We start from the raw sequence: 23,130 nt of genomic DNA, 5'->3' as shown, positions 1-23,130 counted from the left end.
GGAGAAAACACTGGCCTGGGCAAACTTTTTGGAATATAAGGGCCACATTAGGAATATAAAATGAACGGCGGGCCGCAAGTAAAATAATATTTTTAGATATAAATTATTTATTATCATGGAAATGGAATTTCAACATAAAAAAAATAATTATTCTCTAATAATAGTCGACAACAAGCAACATTCAATTCGATGCGGAATATCTGGGCCGATTGTACTCGGTCAAAACCAAATGCCTCCTATTCGACGCTTGCATTCTGACGGTGCTGCTTTACGGTAGCGAATCATGGCGCCTTACGAAGGCTCAGAGCAACCGTATACTGAGCTTCGAAAACAGATGTTTGGGACGAATACTGGGTGTGCGGTGGGGTGGTTTGACTTTAGGAGCAACGATGAGATAAGAGAGCGCACCAAGCAGCCTCTCATCACGCTGAAAGTGAAGAGGCAACGCTCGGCCACGTGGTGCGGATGCCAGAAGAGAACCTCAATCTGGCTTGCCTGTTCTTCAAGCCGACCGGATTCCGGCGTCCTGGAAGGCCGCTAAATACTATCTACAGAGTGTATACGGTGGAGCTACGGGATGCTGGTTTGACCTGGAACGAAGCAAGAAGACTGGCGAGCGACAGTGATTCTTGGAGGCGTCGCGTGGTGTCCATATTCCCAATTAAGGGGCGGATATGGCCAAAGAAGAAGAAGAATAGTCGACAATTTAACGAGAAGAATGAAACTGTTTTACATTTACCAACATTTTTTTTAATTTCTGGTGAATTTTGTAGTTGAGATTTTATAAATGATCATCGGTGTTACTTGATCGTGAAGAGTTTTTATTGATATTCATAATTATTGAAAAATTTTGTTCACATAATATGTGGGTTGGCCCAAAAATAGGTAACTAATTTTTCGAGCAGAATCTTAAGAATTAAGAATAAAATGTAAAATTTGCAGATTTCTTGTCAACGGTGAAATTCATGTAGGTACTTACTTATATAAAATTTTATTTTTAATAAGTTTTAAAATGTAGAAAAAGTGAACTTTTTCAGAAATATAATATATATAAAGTTATACTTAAGTACCTACCACAATTTGAACAGTATTCCAATTTTACATGTTGTCATTCATCGATGTATAGCTATACAAAGTATTACATTTTTATAGTGTTATTATTAATTTATGTTATAATAATAATAATTATAACAATATTATGGATTATTTTTAAAAGCACTGTAAAAGGTTGTGGAAGCGATGCGAACGGGCGGAAATTTACGGGCGGCTTCAGAATAATTATTTTGCGAAAATAATATCGCCATATAAAATATACGTTATTATTATTTGCGAGAAGTCTCAAAAGTTTCTCGATGCAAAAGGCAACAATCGCCCCCAGTTTCCCCCCTTTTTTCGAAACACAATGGCCATAATATTTATATTAAGTTATGACGATATGTTCCAAAATTTAAATTTAAAAACTTGCATTTAACGGCTCCCATGAGGCTTGACCTATGACCTATTATTCGTTTTTGTTAATAATAATAACACAATAATAATATTATGTACCTGTCCTGCCAATATTATATTGTAGTGTTCTGGAACATTTAGAACAGGATTGTTGGTATAATTAGAAGACTCCATACCATAGACTATAGATACATCTAGACGCCACCCGTTGCATTGCTAAATGAAGCTGCGTGCCATGCGTTTGGTTTGTGAGCGAGCGAACGCATTCGTCTACAAATGTTCGAGACCATAGACCATTTCGGTAGTGCTCGCACTAGACGCTCAGAATTAAAATATAATTTTCTATTTTTTTACGTTTTATAGTATTTTTAAGCGGTCAAAATGCAACCATTAGGTAAAGATATCCATAATTTAAGTTATTTTAAAGAAACACTAGGTCACTGATATTAAAATATATAATAATATACAAATAAATTATCACGAACATGTATCAACTTACCTATGAAACGTAATACCATCTTCTTGCTTATCAGTACGGCTACCATATTTTAATACAACACACAGAACCATCTTTCCTACTTAATTAACTAAGAATATTTACCACTGACTTTATGTTTAACACAAAAAGTAGCAATTTAGCAACACGAGCTACGACGCTACGTGAAGCGATTCACCGCGATTTGTCAGCGATACTTTTGGAAACTAACTAAAACATATGTAGACCTTTTATCTTACTCTAGCGCGTGTCGCAGAGATTATAAGGGTGCCGAATACTTTCTCAATCGCACTCATGCATCGTTTTTGTTCAGGCCTTGATAAATACATCCTCTATACCATACCAGGCTATATTTTAAAGCCAACCTTAAGAAAATTAATTTTTAATCCCTTAACGTATTTAAATACATAATAACTTAATTATTTTATATTCTACAACGAAATTTGTCTGTACTCTGTAGGTATGTATTATAAATTGATTGTCCGATTGCCTAACACTAAACGACTAAACCATCAAAAAGACTACAGGTAATTTCGAACATTTCACGCATGCAACACATACATATGATTACGCACGTATTGTAAAACGCACACAGTGTCATACTATCACGTGATCTGAGGATGTAAGTATTTCAGCCTATCGTGGTTACAGTGATGAAATTTTTGTAAGTGTATATACATTGATTAAGCTCGCTCATTAATTAAGATTCGATGCCAGATGGCCTTGTGGTGAAAACACTAAAATATTATCATGACAGTAGATTTTTTTAACCCGAGTTCGTATCGCGGTTGGGCATTCATTTTTTTCAAATATATATTTTAATGCCTGTTGTCGCAATCGTTACATAGGGAAATTATTGATACGTATTTCAGAACACACACAGTACTTAGTCAGTGTTGTCAACTGTCAACATTGACAAAAACATGCCAGACGGGGTACGAAATCAAGTTATTTGGCAGGAAAAAACGTTAGATTTTGTTAAAATAAAATTGCAAGTAAATTTACTTATTCTACTACGCACGAAGTCAATACTTTTGCTTTATTGTATCGAAAAAAGTTATAGACGTGTAAAAACCACACATTTTAATAGAAATATATTTCAAAATTGACAATAAATGCCTATATTATGTCAACGGCTAAAAATGCTAGTAAAAACGCCTTAAGCCAGATGCATTTTTTTGCAAGCTTGATGTCTATCGAAAAATGCTAGATCTGACAATAAAAACGCTAAATTAGCAACGCTGTACCTGCTTAGTAAGTCATTAAAGCAAAAAATCCCTATTCTGGTTTTCTTGTAAATATTTTAAATTGGAAAATCTCAAAGAAAAAAATATGTCATAGAAAACGCGAATTATTTTGCCCACTTTCATTAAACGGACTTTAATTAATTAGGTAAGTATGCTAAAAATTCTGGGTACTAACTATTGGTACATCACCCGCATGTCAGTAGGTATGAGGTGGGAAATGGGCAATGGGCAATGACTTAATATTACATTATCAATATTAATAAAATATGCAATATAGTTATCAAATATACCTACGGGCATATTTTAAGAAAGATATAAATAGTTGTGGATACGTGAAAAAAATATAAGTAGGTCTGTACACATTTGAAAATAATAATAATCCGTCCGGTTGAATTAAAAATATTTCAATTATGCTAAAAACCTGTTTTTTTTGTACAAAACCTGTTCTCTGAAGGTAATTGACCACTTCCGAATGTAATAAACCAACAAAAAACGAGTTTTCGGAATAATATCAATCAATATACAAATTAAATGGCTATTATTTTTTTTGTGAGTCGGAAGGCACACGAAATCAGTTAATTTCTGACAAGGCATTTGCATATTATTATTTTTGTGTTTAATATTATTTTGCACATCCCAAATGGCTTTCAATGAAAATACAGACGGTTATTTATGTAGATTTTATGGCCTCTCATGTATGGTAAAGGTAGATTCTTATGAATAAGACTAATTAACATAATATAATATGTTAGTATTAATAATAGAATAGGCAACCAAAACGAGAGGAGTTGTTCGGCTAATTCCACGTATTATGTGTTATAAAACCCGTGTATTACTATCATAAAGATGTCTATCATTTTTCTTTATTACTAAGCTATTTTCTAGAAATAAGTTATCAAGATTATAATAATAATAAATAACATCAAGGTATTAACATAAAATATATGTTTTAATTGTTTTTTTATCTATCGAGTGAAGGTACTCGATGGAATTTGTATTCTAAAATCTAAATGATGAAAGTTTTGTACTGTTACTTTCTGCATCGTTTGGCTCTATTTATGACTTTAATAATTAAAGTACGACTTTTACAAACAGGTCAACTTTTTTTTACGGTGGCCAAATTAAATACTAAAAACTTGATCGGGGCCGCACTTATATATTATAATATATAATATACTTAATAATACTTATATAATATATACCTACCAGTGGCGAAGGGTGGAAGTAGGCAGAATCCGACATAAATAGTGTACACTAAATTTTGTCAATCGTACATATTTGTTTTCATTGAAATACAACTACAAATTGTCGATAGTGTTAGTTTTTAAAACCCAATTAAACCCTGCATAAATCAAGGCATAATAAATAATAGTCAAAAAAAATATATAGATAATACCTATAAGCATATTTTTTTCAATCTATAATGGATTGGTTAGGCAGGGCTTAACGAATTAAAAAAAAACTCACTAACAACAATAATAAATGTAAGTAAATGTAAATAAGTATGACTGAAAAAGTGTGCACTATTTTTGTCGGATCGCTCATAATATACTTACCTTAACTATTATGGTTTGGTTTAGACAGGATTTAATTGAATTTTAAAAACTCATAACAACTAGCAATTTGTATTTTTAGTTCAACGAAAACAAATGAGTATCATTGACAAAGTTTAATGTGCACTATCTAGGTATGTCGGATCTTAACAACCTATATCCATCCTTCGCCACTGGTACTTACACGTCATATATATACGCATAAGTAATTTCAATACATTGTATTACAGATCAATAACACCTTATTCATTCTTTGATACATTTTTATAAAAAAAAATCCTTCCTGATAAATACTTATAAGGTAATTAAAAAATAGTTTTTATTAAGAATTTAGGCTTTAAATAATAGCCTAGTATGGAGTCTTTGCCACTGGTAAATATTACACTTTAAAATATGAGATTAAAACTAAAATGAAGAATTGATTCGTTCACTTGTATGGCGGCAGGTTAAAAACGATAACCAAGAAAAAAGAAAATCGGTACTTTTATGCAACTATGTAGGTATGGATGTGAATCGAGTAGGTAAATTGTGTGGTATTGTCGGCTACAATGCCCGCAGCAACCATATGATTTTACTCGTACTCTATCTAACCTGTTGTTTGTAAGTAGGTACTGTCAGTATAATATTCTGTCGATGAATGTATATAATATGTTTTTTACATTTATATTATATAGCAGGCATGTCCAACTCTAAGTAGGATGTGATCTGCTTCCTACCCAAAATCAAAACTGGCAGTTATCTATAATACTATAGGTACCAATAACATTTTTCAACTTCATAAAGAAATACAGAATTTTACATTCGTCGTAAAAATGATATGTTTTGGTCTTCTTTTGGGCACTCATCGACAAATTATTCTTATACGGTGTAACGAGGCTTAAGGGCTACTTCGCCTCAGTATAAAGCGCGGGCATTCACACCTTCTCTTTCTCTCACTCCTGCGACAGTAGTTAATGATGCATCACGTAACAATAAAATTAGTGATACAACGATTTCAAGCGGTGTTTTTCATGGTTTATTTGCACATTTTAACACTTTTCATGTAAACTCGTTAGGAAATAAAAATAGGAATGGTTCATTCTTCAAAATATTAAATAAATCATATTTTATTACAATTCAGTGTAGACTTTTTTACATTTTTACGAATCAATTTATATTGTACTATGGTGCGGTCGATCATAATTCTGCCTGTAATCGACGAATGTAATCGTCTGTAGTTCTATCGTCTATTCGATTTAGAGTAAGTAACTTGGTATCAAAGTCTAACAAACGCCACCTCCCACTAAATTCATGTTTTAATTGATAATGGTAGTGCAGGTGATGTTCTTTTTAAAAAAATCCACCAAAAGTATCAAAAAAGGTCGTTTTCATATAGATTTTTGAGTTTAAGTTTCTTTATCTGATCAATATTTTATTTCAAACTTATCAATGGCTTTTTTGACTCGCCAAACCTACTCAAAAGGGTGGGTTTCCATTGCCCATCAAGGTTTACGCGAAACCAAGCTTTGTATCATGCATGATTCAAATTATCCACAAAACTCTTGTATTTCTCCACCGTTGATCCTTTCAATAATTTACCCGTTTCGTTTAAATGCGCTATCACAAAAATTTTGTATAATGGACATTAATCGAACTTTAAATGTATGTTTTTTTTTCCTTTCTTATATAAAAATACAAATAACACTTTACAGTTTTAGACCCATGTTCGCTGGTCTCCTGTAAATGTTCGTAAAAGGATTATGTCTTACTTTGATACTCATGCGACATATACTCATATATTGACTATAAAAAAATAGAATTGCAAATATTATGTTCCACATTACCTATTTACCAATACAATTTCATACCAATGCAAGTATATTACAATAAACATTTTTAATTTCAAATAAACACATTGTAAAAGTCGAAGATCGTGTAAAAAATGGGGGGATTTTGTACACATATATAATAATAGATATACATTTATGCTGAGCAATATTTTTTAAGACTTGATTGTATTGAATTTACACGGATTTTTGAATAATATAAAAATACAATGCGGAATAAAAATTGTAAAGAAACTAAATGTTGTTTTGTATCAATTGTTCAGTTTTTATATTACAAAATAAAAAAAGTTTTTTCCTAATGATATGTGCCTACGTATATGGCTATTAGCCGAAGTTTAATATTATTCTACAATAACAGTTTAAAAAAATAAGAATATGGTATATTCTCGTATATTAAAAAATCCCTTTACAATATGCAGTACCTACGCAATAATTTCTATGAAACATCGCGATGATTAAAAAAATTAGGCAATCGATGCGATCGATATAATACCTACATTGATTACATATAGTACCTACCTACATTGATTTTGGAGACCCAGCTCTTCTTCCTACGATAAGTAAGAAAAGAGCATAGTTGTATCAAAAGATATCAGATTTTTAGCAAAAAAATCACCGATTTTTTTGAGGTGCACTTACATTTATTATTATTATAAAATAATATTATTACTCTTCGGGGAATTCTGGGAACAATACTCGTGACGTTTTCTCTTGAAGTACCTACCTACGTACAAATAAACAAAAATCAGATAATGCAAACATACTTACGTGGAAAGCAAATAAGTTCGACAATAAAAAAATAAAAACTCAAGTTGTATCTATTTAATAAATCCAATATAAATAATACTTTCGTGCCCTGCTTCGGGGAAATTGGAACCCCCCAATCCCGTAAATTATAATTTGATATTTATTTTTAATATTTGAACGGACTTTGTATGTAGTGGTGGGTTTAAAGACTTATGGGGCCCGAGGTACACATTTTGAGGTTACTCCACAATAAAATAGGATAAAAACCATAAATTTTAACTACAATGTAATATTTACATAGACTTGATTCTTTTTCTTTCGACCATGTCCGATACTAATAGGATCATATGGGCCTCCACAGAGTGGAGGTTTGTATTGACTGATTTTGTTTTTACGAGAAATGGATGTCAGCCATTTGCTCAACCTATTAGGTCCATACTCTGACTCATACACAAATTGAAAAACAATGTGTGTACCTACTTGCCAGACCCAGGATTCGAACCTGGGACCCACGACGCTACAGGCCAACGCTTAAGCCGCGCGGCCATCGTGGGGTTACCGAATTGATGACCGAAGATGACTGTGATGATAGTATGTATATGTGTTTTCTTTTTTACGAACAAGTGCGTATCTGTTGGTATGGATATGTTCTATATAGTCTCTTTTGAAGTTAGTTGCAGGGAATTTGTTATGCTTTGAGTAATATTGTATACTCAATTTGTGATATAATAATTGTGTGGTTTGAACTGTTACGATGCCCGCTTTAAATCTTTTGATGAATCGATTGCGTCACCTGCGTCAGAGAAAATCGCTGCTGCTTTTATGCATATTATGTCCATTTTAAACGTGTCACAATAAAAATATCGTGGTAAAAAGCGAATTAAAAACAACGCCCCCGATGGCCGAGCGGCTAACGCGTCAGCTTGCAATGTCGTCGACCCCAGGTTCGAATCCTGGCTCTGGCAAATATTTACACACATTGTTTTTCAATATGTGTTTGGAGTTAGAATATGGACATACTAGGTTGAGCAAGTGGACAATATCCATTTCCTGTAAGTATACTCTAAAATCTGTCAATGGCCCTCTTAGGATCCTCTCAGGATCGGATATGATATATTTTTTATTGAAATACAAAAAAATACCTTAAGTATACCTATTTATAATTACCTAATTTATTACACAATGTAAATAAACGAATATGGCATGAATAAACAAGAATAAAGATTTAAAAGCATTAAGTAGGTCCTTATCAGTTTTTATTAAACGTTGCTTAATATGAATGACCTGATTAATATTTCTAATGAGTTTTTTCTTTCCTAAAAATGTAATACTGTTAAAACGTAAACAAATTCTGAAAGATATTAACAATTTATTCGAATTTGTCTGGAAAAATTCACGAAGAAAATCCGTGGCATACTTTTTCTAGCAAATTGAAATTTTTACCCCCGTGAAAGTTTTACTTTGCAATAAAGATTTTTGTATATTTTCTTCATTAGTTTTCGTTTACAGACTTGATTTAATTTTCGTTAGTAACTTTTAAATATCTTTTTATATTTAAAAAAAAAACCCAAATTCAAAGTAAAATATTGTTCAACAAATTAAATTTATTATTGTCCAACGATTATACTAAACATGATGGAATTTAACATAGGTACTCAGATGATTATAGTACAGTTATTAGGATTTTTTCGCAAATAAGACGCTTGAGTCATGACTCATGACGTGTAATTGATTAAAAGCACTCGTCAGGTAAATAAAATTCGGTTTCCACTCCAATCTTATTTATTAGGGTATATTATTATTTAAAATTTCTTCCTGCCTTTCCTTAAATTTTCAATTGCATTGTTGAATAATAATATCTACATTAAGCTCCCTTTGGATAATCTTGTGTACTAAACCTTTCCTATTTATCATATGGGCCTCCAAGGAGTGGAGGTTGTATAAAAAGATTTTTTTACGAGAAATGAATGTTAACCACTTGCTCAACCTATTAGATCCATATTCTGACACCAAACACAAATTGAAAAACAATTTGTATATTTATTTGCCAGACCTAGGATTGGATGCCGGTACCCACGAAATTATAAACCGAGGCATAAGCCACTCGGCCATCATTGGCGTATGGTTTTATAGACCGTGGAAATTATGGTAATCTGATGGTACCAGGTCGGGGTCATAATAATTATGGTGTGTGTGCTTTCAGACTTTCATTTAAACTGGTTATGTTTTTAAGGTCTTTTTTACAGTAATTAGGTAGGTATTGCGTAATCTTAACAATACAACCTCTTCTGTTGGCGATGGTTGGTCTCTTTTCTTCAATTGCGTGCATTGACATGTCCATGGTATATGTGGATATCCACTTTTTCTACTTTCCTGTCACCGATAGATTATCACCTTTTCCAGAGTCTAAAAAACCATATTGATTGTCAAATTGCTTCTAATTAATTATGGTCTGACTACCAATCCATCCACACCAAAACTTTTCAAAAATGAAAAAAAATATCGAATAGGTATATTACATAATTCAAATAAATATAACATTGTGTATTGTTTATTCATATGCAAGGAAAAATTAACCTGAATTAGATTGAAACACAAAACTGACTGAATTTCCTGCACGCTACCTAACCTACATCTGCCTATTTGAATAGTTATGACCTGCTTTTCTCAATTCCGCCACATTTTTGTACTGTTGCAACTCACTAAATCCTGCAGTAACGTATGATGAAGTTTCTGACCATTTTTAATACATCAATAATTGCAAAATACTCGTATAAGTTGGTAGACTTGTTTATCTGTGTAGATATTCTATACAGTTACACTCTACAGTACAGTAACAGGAAAACATAAAAGCTTTCTTTGTAAGAATGTAAAAAAATAATTGCCAGTTGGTGTAATTAGATACCAAAAGTTTCCACGCTCGTTCTACTTCCCTGGTGGAATGTTTTGTAAGCTTCTGAATGTTCTATCATAGTATACGCGGATCTTATCTCACCCTCCATTTTCGTGCCACCCTACTACACCTTTCACCTTTCCATGTACCCACCCTGTAGCCAGTGATAAAAACCAGCAGATTTTGAATACAAAAAAGGAACCTATACTACAAATATTTATTATTGAAAAAAAATATGATTGAAGTTAAACAATATATTATTATGTCGTAAAGGAATCTGATTTTAATATGACTAAATTAAAATAAACAGTGTAAAAGTATGGAAAACAAAAGAATGTTTAAAAAAAATAACTATTGAATGTAAAAAAATGATGTATTGAAAAGTTCCTAAACTAAAAGAAATCATTGTTCAGTGAATCAATACTTACGATTGGAACATCAGAATAATTGGATATTTGAATGCATATCATGTGTAAACAAATGGCGTTTTTCCAAAAAGATAAGAAAAATATAATCAAATGGAATTTAACCTCACACCTTTCACTTTCCGGGTCATGACTCTTTCCATTAAGTTAACATTCAAATTATCCTTCAAGCGAAAAATTTCGAATACATAACGGCACAATCTAAGGTTTTTCAAATTCCATCAATAAATGGCTACTAAATTTGTCATTAAAATCCATATAATGATTTTCTCTTGGCTATTTATAATAATCAGTATATTTCAGGAGGAATATGTACATATTCCAGGATTTGTGAGCAGTCCCTATATAAAGAGACTTGTAAGTATTCCCTTTCATTTATCACTTTCAATGACTTATTGGCTATTTGAATGCTATAAAATACTCGAACAATTTGTAATACATAGTTCTAAGTAATTTCTCAAAAATCCTACCATTGACTTTATTGAGTCACTTGTCAAGCCTGTTAGCAATAATACTTAATCGTAAGTTTTTTAATGTTAACTTAGCTTGTTTTTTAGGCATGGACTATCTTATCTATCTATCACATCTCAAAATATGTAGGTACCTAATACCAATGGCGAAGACTCCATTCTAGGCTATTATGTAAAGCCTGACATTTTAAGATAAATAATTGCCAATTAACGTACTTATTTAAATAATAATTTTATTATTTTATATTCTACAAAAATTATATAATTTACTAACGACATCTGTCTGTATGCATTATAAATTGATTGCCCGGCTGCTCACCAGACCGACACGTACATGGCACTAATATGTAATCAGCTAATGACTAATACATTATAAAGGCTGCAAGTAATTTCGAATATTTCACGCATACAACACATACATAGATATGATTATTTATGTATAGTACAAAACACATACGCATTGTGTCAAAACCAGTACCATACTAATACGTGACATGAGGCTGTAGATATTTAAGCCTAACGAGCCCTCTGATTCTTGCAGCGATGTAATTATTGTAAATAATATATAATTTCATTTCGGCGCGTTGAACTCGATGCCAAATGGTCTCGTGGTTACAAACGTGTGACTGCAGAATTTTCTAGCCAGAGTTGGCATTAAATTTTTTTAAATACATATTTTAGTGACCTAGTTATATACCACAGATTACCTACTTTCAACAGGTACCCTTCGCCACTGGTATCTACTATCTATTCATCTCTAAACATCCTAGAATAATTAATCTAGTCTCGAATGGGAATTAATTTATTTAATAAATTCTACGCTAATTACAAATATGCACGTCGCTGTGTTAAATATGGAGTAAAGATTCGCATGTCGTGATGTTGTCGTCACTGCCTCCTGTGTACACGCTCTCTTACAATATTTTTTGAGTTTGATTCCCTTCGCTCTAAAAACTACCCCAATATTGAAAAGAACTTTCCTTCTTACGAGCAGAAAAAAATCATTTGAGAAGTTGAAACTCGAAATTTGATTTATTTTTTACACATCTCCTTTTTATTGCGTTTGATGTTTGAGAAAGTAATGATTTCTATACGATTGATTTTATGAGAAAATAAATTTAACTTTTTTCAACGCAGATTATTTCCGAGAAAATATTTTTTTTTTCCAGCACGTATAATAAATACTTGTGTATGAATATTATTTTTTTCTCGCTGTGATATTATAGTATACGAAATAGCGGGAATTTTTTTGAAAGAAACAAATAATATATTGTTATGTACAAAACAACACTGCATAATATGCGATTTATAACATTTACATAATAGGTACATATATCTATTCAAATAAAAAATGGGTGTATACTGTATACGTATAGCACACGCGACAGAAATGATAGTTTAATCATTAACATCGGTGACGTCCCTACTCTCTAGGCAAAGTGCCACCCTTAATACTTTGGACGCTGAAGTCGCACCTGGCGCGTAATGACCAGGCGGCCGATCGATGTAATTAACGTGCATTTTAAAGGTGGTAATTAAAATGTCATTATCTAGTCAGCAGTGAATGAGTATTAAGCAGACTTAGAATCCGTTTCCATCCATTTTTAGTGTGAAATTATCTGCAATTTCGTTAGGTATCTACCTACCTACCTATTACCTGTTTTATGTGATAAACCGATAGTGGTTATAATACAATACAACACTAATTGTTATATTATCAGATATTTTTATGGTTCGATTATTTTTTTAAATGTCTACACTTTCTAATAGTGTGACAGCATCGTCTGCTTAAAAAAGTTTTAGGTAATACTTGTATTAGCTCCTTCATACGCCGCCCTTTATAATATTCTGCCCATGTGCAACGCATGACCTGCCTACCCACATGGAACGTCACAGATTAATAGCGCATCAACGGAATTTGTAGTATGGACCGTAAAAAATGTACAACGCGTCATTTTTTGGTCTCAGTCTTGTCTCAGTGCTATTCGGCCGGCTATTTTCAGTACGACAGCTCATGGCGAACTGTGATACGGTGAAATGGAATATGCGCAATTTACATATCTATTAATATGTAACTAGTAACTGTTTTACTCTGGTTTCCTCTGATTATGCCCAGTTTAGAAAAAAACAATAATCAACCAAGTAGGCAATGAGTGCTTGGTTTTAGAACAAGAGAAATAGTTTTGTTTGGTACACACTTTCCTTATAAAATAAATTTATATTGGTAAATAAATATTGAAACTACGTAAGTAGGCTCTGTGTTCGATTTTTCAACCCTCAACTACCTACTTCATATTTCGCATGGGACTTGCAGTATTCAAAACAGGATATCGAAGGAACTTTGAAAGCGGAAAACGTACGACTCAGCCCCCTTTACCCGAATAGATTCCCAGCTGATTGGGTAGAGATGGGGAGAGTTGGGAAGTCGTCGCCGAATAAAAAAAGTGTTCGCTAAAATATTTTTGATAATAAACATTCTTTGTAACTGGTCGTCGCAATCAAACAATATATTTTTACACAAATGCGATGTGATTAATATAATAAAACTAATAGTAAATCTCAGTGACCTCCAGTGGGAGTAGGCAGGTCATTAGTTGCATATGGGCGGCGAATGAAGGAACGAATACAAATACATATTACACCTTTTGAAATCAGTGGTGGTTTTTCATGAAGGAAATGATGATGTCACCAAAAGTAGTCATCATTATAATTTATGGCACTACAACCCTTGGTGGGTCTTGGCCTCCTTCAAAAACTTCGCCGACACTTTCCAATTGTTTTGACCGAGCATTTTTAAATCTCCCGTGGCACAATCCAGCCATCTCAATTTCGGCCGTCCAGGTCTTCTCTTGCCATCAGGGGTTGCGTACATAGCCTACCCTGCCGGTATATCCTCCGGCATTCTATGCACGTGGCCGTTATTATGCACATTATAAACTAGTACCTATCGACATTATAGGCCATGTCCAGATGACTTGCGCGCTTTCCAGGTACGTCTGACCTCATTGAGCCGTCCACATGTAATCACCGCGTGTCACTTCTCGCGCAAGGTCGAGGTACAGGTGACCTCATTGAGCTGTCCGTATGCACTCGCGCCGTATCTCAGCGAGACACGCGGTCGCCATGGCTAGTTCAAAAAATAATCGAAGCGTGAATAATTCTGACAACGTAGCTATTATTGTATTGTAATACCTATTGTAATTATTATTATATTTTTTACAAGGGTGCCTCTAAACCTGTCAGCGCCACAGACCTCCATTTACCTACCTAAAAGCCACCACTATTTGAGAGTAGGTTTCGTGGGAATTATCAGTTGCAGAAAATTTAAAATTAAAAAGGAAAGGGGGCGGCATTCTAAGTCTGGTCAAGGGAGGTACTTTGCATAGGGAAGTCAGTCGTCACTATCTAAACAGGTACCAAATAAGTCGTTTTCCTTGTAAGTACCTACAAATATGTTTATGATCAGATATCAGATATAATGTACCTAGGTAATACAAAAATCTTTTGAAAAAATTATGATGAACGGCGGGACTCGAACCCGCATTCACTAGATTCGCGCAGATGTTTTTATTGTGATATTTACTAGTAGGTAGGTATAATACTAATACACATTACCTATATCTGAAGTAACATGCACCTATGTTCAAAAAATAATGTTACATTCTCCAATCTTGTGATTTATAATTACAACATGATGTAGTTTTACAATTTGAAAGCGAGACTCCGCTAAACTTAAGGAATTGTGAACTTAACACCTTCTGTTTTCTTAAATTTTGCTATGGCTTGGAGACGAAGTATTTTACGAAAGGTCAACAGTAATGGATGTAGGTACTTACTTACCTTTGCTAGTGGCGCACATCTCCTCTGAGATAGCGTGAAAGCATAGTCCTTACGATGCGGAAACTAACCAAGAGTCAGAGACGTGCTTTCAATACTGCGGAGGAGGGGCAGGGATTCAAAGAGGTTGTGTGCTTGCCAAGGGTACGCAGCTGGTCTAAGGCTTTTGCCTTGTAAGCAGTTTTAAAAAACGAAAAACGTTCAATGTAGAAAAATATTCCAATCGTAAGCGCAAAGAAAAAAAATACCTATCTGTTTTAGAAATCATAACACATTTTTTTTTATTATTTAAAAACTGCAAAGTAGATATCCTTACCTATATTTTTCTACAATCCCACGTCGATCTCAGCCGCCTGTCAAAGAGGTAGGTATTTTAAAATGTGTGTTCAAAAAATGGTTTTTATAAATATTCCACATAAGCGTGAAGTTAGATAGTTTTTTACAGAAAATATGATGTAGTTAGAACGAGCCGAGCGAGAGAAAGCGATGCAATATGCTTCATGTAAGAGCAATCGAAAATCATAAAGGTAACAATAATTAAATTTACCCTACGTAATTCGTGCGCAGTAAAATAAATCGCAATCTGCGCAATTTTAAGCTTAAGTTGTTCCTCTATAATCATTTAATCAAGTCATTAAGTACATACACGCTCTTTATACAAATATAATATAGTATCATCTATCGGCAGAAAAATGAAACTAACTGTCTCGACCTATAATAGAAACAGATAAGCAGACGTTGTCCATCCGAAAATTATATAAAAATAATTATTTCTATCTCATTATATTGCAAAATTACAGTTAATAAATATATTTAGGTATATCGTAATGTAGTCTGCGACAATAAAATCAATTTAAAAACAGATTAAGCTATGTAGGTACGTGTTTTAATATAATAATATGTGCCTATCCGAAACTAAAGTTACCAATTGTGCGTAATAACTTTAAATGAATTTAAATATAATAATATCTACAAAAATCGTGTAAATTTTCCGGACGAAGGAAAATAACGTAGTACCCACGGCTTCAGAAGGGGACACTTTACCATTCGTTCATCGAATGAAATGAATTTGTCATACAGTAATTAATAATATAAGTAGGGATCCCAAGCTATTTTCGATACCTATGAATCCCGGGATTGATAAACATAATCCCGGGATTTCGGGATTGATTTTTTTATCAATTTTTATGGAACATAAAATAGAAGCGAAAATATAACAGAAAAAATACTTTTAATAAAAAAAAGCTACTTTAGAAATAAACTGAGTTTGAATGAAGTTTGATTTATACCCATGTGTAGGTTGCCGATTCATTTTATTTTTTCACGTAAATTATTAAAAATGGAAAGATTGGAAAAAAACAATGCTTCGCACTTTTAACAAAGTAATTCCACCATGATATCATACGTTTTATGGCAGTTTCATATTTGGCTGACTAATTAGTTTTATGAAGCGGAAATGCCATATGTACGCCATGATTATTTGCTTTAATATTTTAAATCTCGCTAATCCATTCATTAAGTCTTTACTATCAGAAACAGCAATCTCCTATTAAATTCACATTATTATTTAAATTACAATATTATTTACTCCGTTAAACTTGTGTATTTCCAAGATTGAACGTATACAATATTAACAATAAATGTCTTACATAGTATAAATTATACTAGATTTATTTTTGACCGATTTTATCAATGTTATTTGTAAATATAAAAAAATATATTAACAATGGAACAAATGCCAATCCCGGACCAGTCCCGGGATCCCGGGATTGTCAAATTCTAATCCCGAAATCCCGGGATCAGAATTATGGCTCGGGATTGGATTCCCTAAATATAAGGTATCCGGTATTGCTACATCCCAAATGATATTTTTTAACTTATCCCAAAAGTTTGAATTGTGAATTTTTCACCACCCTTTTCATAGGTGAGATAACTTATGTGATTAGGTTTGATCGTGCAATAGGTACCTAATCACGGCAAAATTTATTAATAAACATGCAACAATGCAACTGAAGTGTTATCAAATTTCATTAATACCAATTTGTTTTTACATACTTATCATAAAAGCCGGGTTGATAACGCTTCAGCCTTTCAGCGTGATTACTGATTATTCTTCTTCTTCTCCTTCTTCGACCATGTCCGATCCTAATAGGATCATATGGGCCTCCACAGAATGGAGGTGTGTATTGACAGATTTTGTTTTTACGAGAAATGGATGACAGTGACTTGCTCAACCTATTAAGGTCCATACTCTGACTCATACACAAATTGAAAAACAATATGTGTACTTGCCAGACCCAGGATTCGAACCTGGGACCCACGACGTCATAGGCTGACGCTTAAGCCACTCGGCTAATTACCTATAAGATATTTAATAATAATTAGTGAGCGTCTTCTTCTTCTTCTATACTACTACAGCAGGATGTGGACCTTCGCCACCTCATTTTTTTATATTAATACCTATATATTGCAGTATTTTTTTTGCTTTACTTAGCGATTTTATCTTGTGAATTATTCGTTGAATAAAAAAAATAGTTAGGTAATTAAACAGAAAGATACTAGGTAGGATAAATAGGAGAGATCTTGCACTGCAAATTTTTATTTTGTAGAAACTGTGTAGCCAAGTGTGCCTACTGAAAACCAAACAGTACCTAATGAGCGTATTTAAATTTTATAGGAGACTGCCACGTAAACAATATATTCCATTGGGAATTAAATTGCGAAATATTTGCAAAATCGCTGACAGATTCCATTGTTACAATATTCATAATATTATGAAATTATTGCCATAACAATAATTCTTCAAATTTCACTGAACTAAATAATATAGTAATGTACCTAAGTACTACCTACAAACAAAAATTCAATTTACCATGTAAACATCCATGCTGAAGTCACGTTTTGGCTTTGTTTTATTTCTAAGGTGTGTAGCGCAACGTGACATGGAAAGGTGCATGTTGGGTATAAATAACGCTGAAAGATTAAAAACGTATAGGTACCAATAGATAATTGAGCAGGCAAGTGTACGCGACGTGATATAGAGGCCGCTAAGCAGATGAAATTTCAATAGCTCACTCACTATATATAATTGAACGATGAATTTACATAAACATTTACGTGGCGCGTGGCTTAAGCGTTGGACTATAACGCCGTGGGTCCCAGGTTCGAATCCTGGGTCTGGCAAATGTACACATTGTTGTTTTTCAATTTGGTGGTCTGTCAGGGTATGGACCTAATAGGTTGAGCAATTGGCTGACATCCATTTCTCGTAAAAAACAAAAGCTGTTAATACAAACCCTCTACTCTGTGGAAGCTCATATGATCCTATTAGGATCGGACATGGTCGAAAGAAGAAACATTTATACACAATCAAAAATCATTTAGATATTTATTATGTGATTGGCCATAAAAATTATCTTATTATTCATTATTTTGGACGAAGCTGCAGTCATAGACAATAATATTATGCGCAAAGGTTTTAGGCTTCGCCTTTCGAGCTTATCATATTGCATACATGTCGGTAGATGAGGCTGAGGTAACGTAATCTAACGGTCCATACAAAATAAATCTGAATTCCTAACAAAATAATCGTATAAATACAATAGTGTTGAAAACAAATAGCGTGACGCATATTTTTTAACTTTGATACGTCATATTAAATCTACGATTGATACAAATACTAAATTCAATAAGTACCTACATGGACGATTCTGACGACAGTTGGGTCTGTTTATTTTGTGTATGCTGTCCACTATTCTTATCTATTATTAGTCTATTTTTCTTAGAGTTAGAAGGTAAGATTTTAAATAATCTCTTGTATGGAGCCTTCGCCATTGGTTTTATAGTTATTTTTATTTGCATTTACTTAACTATTTAAGTAATAAAACTTTCACACAAATGCTTGTAATAAAGAGTTTGTTAAGTTACCTAACTTAAACCTAACTTGAAGTAATATTCCTCGACCGGGCCAGACGATGTATCTATAGTCTAAGGGCCAGACAGTCTGTGGAAGTCATCGGAAGAGTTCATTTGTGTAATCAGGATACATAATTGATTGATGTTAGTAAATATTATGATAGCATCGCAATCTAAATCTGATTAGGCACCAAATTAATACAGCAACCGCTCTTATCGCTTCGATAACAATTTCACATGACCGTTTCCATGGCAACCAGCGACCGCCCCTTTCCAAGATAAGGCCATTTTAATAACAATGCGACCGTTTATTATTGCCTGTTCCGCGGCAATAATTATTATTGCAAGAGGCCATGGGCTTTAATGGGCCCAGACAATGGACCCCTACTGAAGAGCTCTCGGCGCAATGCGGTTTTCGAAACAGCGGGCGACGCACTTTGTCTCGCCAATGGAAGCTCATAAAAGAATAGCGTCTCATTTTGTAAAGCTTCAACATGGAAAGCACACTTGGTTTTAGAGAGTATAGTGGGTCAAAATCAGGGGTGTGCTTTGTGTTGCGATTGCTTTTATTTCAATAATGGTTTCAATTTTCACCAGTTCAATCAAACTAATATACAACCTAAAAGTCCTCGCTCAATTAGAGCTAGTCAACAATGCGCGTAACAGGAACAATAATGGGAAATGGGTTGTCTTCCGAGTAAAACTGTGAGAAGGTTTAACTATCGAGCTTAAGGAAATATGGAATACACTTAAACACGTGTTAAAGAATGTTAGGTGGGTACATCACTAGGGTACTTTAGGCTTCTAATAAGCGTTGCCAAAACGGTTCTGGCTTGTGGCGTTTTTACTAGCGTTCTTTGATGCCTCGAACAGCTTTAAATGTGTTGAATAACGCTAGATATTTAGTTTATGTGTTTTCATGCCCATCAAATTTTTTATCGGATGCTTAATGCAGGATATCGGTACCTATTTTAGTGAGAAATAAAACACTATGAAACAATTTCACGCCTTATTGAATGTTTTTATATATTATTCCGTATCTCCGTGTATATAAAATAATAATTATTCATCTAAAAGGTATGTTCTTTAATTCTCTGTCTGTCCTACAAAAAAGAGGCTCTCGCCTTCAAACATGAAATGAAACTTAAACGCCGTTGACACAATATAGGTGTATTTGTTGTCAATTTTGAAATATATTTCTGTTAAAATGTGTGGTTTTTACCCGTATCGTCATTTTTTCGATTTTTGCACTTTTTTTTGATACGAAAAAGCAAAGGTATTGACTTCGTTCTTGGTAGACTAAGTAAATTTACTTGCAATTGTATTTTCATAAAATCTAGCGTTTTTCTTGCCAAATAGCTTATTTTCATACCCCGTCTGGCATGTTTTTGTCAACGACAGTAAAGTTGGCAACACTGCTGCTAATACTAGCTGCCCGGAACAAGTCCCTACGGTGGAAATGTGGTGTGATGTGAGATTTGCTATTTACTAATGAAAAATAAAATTAGAGTACCTAGTGGTAACATTATTACATCAAAGTGGAGTAATAAAAATTAACTTGTAAATAAGTTCATAACGTTTAGCTTACCCACTTCGCGCCCATTATCAGATGGAAATTATTAGATCTATACTGGCCAAAAAACTGAATAAAAACTTACCACTAGACGACAGAAAAAATCATTTAAAAAATTGAAGCCACCAAATTTACACTGCTGAACCAATAATACCATCACATGCCTGCAGGTAGGACCAATCACTTCGATATAACTGCACATTTGGCTCCTGTAGTGCAGTGCTCCGCAACCGGTGTGCCGCGAGACGATGCTAGGTGTGCCGCGGAGCATTGCTTCCAAAAAAAAAACACAAATAATTTTGTGTATTATACAATACTTATATAATAATTATAATATCCAAATTTGCGTACATGGCTGGTAATACATACATTTGAGCACCTGCATGAACTTAATAAAACAATGCAAGGTCAGAATGAAAATATATTGGCGTGATCTGATAAATTAGAAAGATTTAAGACAAAGATCTCTACAAATGTACCAAAGGACCTACCAGGCCACCAATGAAAACAAGCAATTAATTTTGGATCCGTCTCAAAAATATTTAACTTTGCTTCAAAAGAAATTTCATCATTACTTTCATACAATCAATAGGACTGGATTCGAAACACTTTTGCAACCAATGCCAAAAATTCTATAGAACCTCTTATGGTATTTTCTGGATTTCGGTTAATAAAGGATATCCTCGCATTTCTGACAATGTTACCAAACTAACTAAGTAAGGCTAAAAACTTGTACGATCATTGAAACAAGCTATTTATTGATAATACCAATAGGTACATGGGAATAATAATGTACATTTGGTTCTTCGTCGTGTGTTATGTTTATTTAATTATTTATCAAATAAGTAGGTATGAAATGTAATTTTGGTGCCCTGGGGGCCCAAGCTCAGGGGGGGGGGGTGGCGTGGTAGGTCAAGCAGATAAATGAGATAAACACAAATTAAAAATTTGCTCTAATTGCAAAAAAAGTCGCCTGCAGCGCTGTTTTACTTTGCTGGCATTAATATTTTAACACATACCTACGATTGTGTGATACAATTTATTATTATTGTGTCAATACTCGACAAATAATTATTGTTCACCGACAACTAACCGTAGTTCAAGTGGATGAATCAATAAATACAAAAATTCGCTAAACAATACGATTTATTTTACTTCGAACATCATTTGAAAAACACTATTTTAAAGTATCACACTGTCTTTAACCTTGTCGATAGGTAGAGGGGCGCTGAAGATTCTGGCCTGGGGTCCATGTTTTGGTGTATAAATTGTTTTACGTGTGGTGTGCCGCGGAATTTTGGGAAGACCTTTTGTGTGCCGTGGGCGAGAAAAGGTTGCGGACCACTGCTGTAGTGCATTTGAATTCATTTGAAGCAGTTTGTTCACCTTACCAACTGCACATCTAATGTTGTTAGATAAACAATAATTCTTAGATACTAAGCTCGAAAAAATCTGAATGAAAATATATACTTATCATGAATCTTTTTTTTAAACTCGTAGCAATCAATAAACAGAAAATACGTTTTATAGAAAAACACACTTTCTGACATTAGAGAATAAATAATTATTGTCATACAAACATAGTTTGTATGCAAGTGATAAAAGATATACCTAATAGGTATTCATTTTTTTATTTTTAAAATCGTGAATGAAATGGTTACAATATACAAAATATTATATTATCGTAAAATATCCCTTACAAATAATAATGGTATTTCAAAGTAAATAATATTATGTTAGTATCTACTTGGTTTGTATAAAAAAAAATATGGCTTGACAATAGTGTTTTATTTTTTATTCCAATTATTATCAGCAGTTTTTTGTTTCGTTTAAATATGTCAAGTAAACAGTAAACAGCCGTGCAATAATATCTGACGAAATAGGAGAGAAAAAATGTTTTTGTCCTCAATATCTTATGTAAATTTTAAACATGTCACGTTGTTTATTCCTTGTATAAACTTCCTTAATGATATTATAAACAACTGTACCAATGTTTAGTTGTTTAGTATATGAGAGGGTTGTCAAACTTTAAAATTTAACACTTAATTGTTTTTGGACAACGTCTTGAATTTATTGTTTTATTAGAGGGATTTTTATTGGTTGAATGTATTGTAATTGCTTGTCTATGGAATTCAAATGCTTACACAAAATGATCTGCAACCCGCATGTAAATTGTTCGTATTGTGTTACATTTCGCCGTAGCACAGTTGATTGTGAGCTGGCGTACCACAAAGAGATGGCATAAAGCATTGAGATAAAAAGAATACGCGTTATTCGTGGAGCATTGCAGACAGTAATGGTAGGTATTTTTTAATAGATTCAATAATAACTAATAACATTAATGGTAGGTATCAAATATTTAATAGGCACGACTTGATACTTATGAGCACTTACCCGAATTTATATATATTATACGATATGATAGTAGGTACCTATGTATTTCTAATTTATTTACCTGTCTTTTGTCCTTTCCTAGTATTTCAGTGGTTTTCGTTAAATAATCTACACGAGGGTTTAAGACGTAAATTTATTATAAAGCCATGTATTTCCGATACAGCAGCTCATAGTGAACTGTGATAGAAATTTTAGCGAAGCGAATACTGATAAAAACAGACAATTTAAAAAAATCTTAAGTGTTGATTTTGGTGTACTAAATTGACACTAATTGTATTTTCGTATCTATTATCATTTATTATATT

The 23,130-nt window shown here is 33.2% G+C and overlaps 1 protein-coding gene across 1 annotated transcript in view; it reads left to right on the top strand.

Moving 5' to 3' along the window:
* The window catches only part of LOC147071282 (uncharacterized), a 352,569-nt gene that overhangs the window by 258,249 nt on the left and 71,190 nt on the right, over positions 1-23,130 (top strand). The gene's annotated exons all lie outside the window — the stretch shown is intronic.

The sequence above is a fragment of the Rhyacophila brunnea genome, unplaced genomic scaffold, assembly GCF_057557595.1.
Source record: "Rhyacophila brunnea isolate RB1 unplaced genomic scaffold, BYU_Rbru_1.0 scaffold_20, whole genome shotgun sequence".
NCBI classification, from domain to species: domain Eukaryota; kingdom Metazoa; phylum Arthropoda; class Insecta; order Trichoptera; family Rhyacophilidae; genus Rhyacophila; species Rhyacophila brunnea.
The sequence above is the reverse complement of the archived record's forward strand: the minus strand, read 5'-3'. Positions and strand labels throughout refer to the sequence as shown.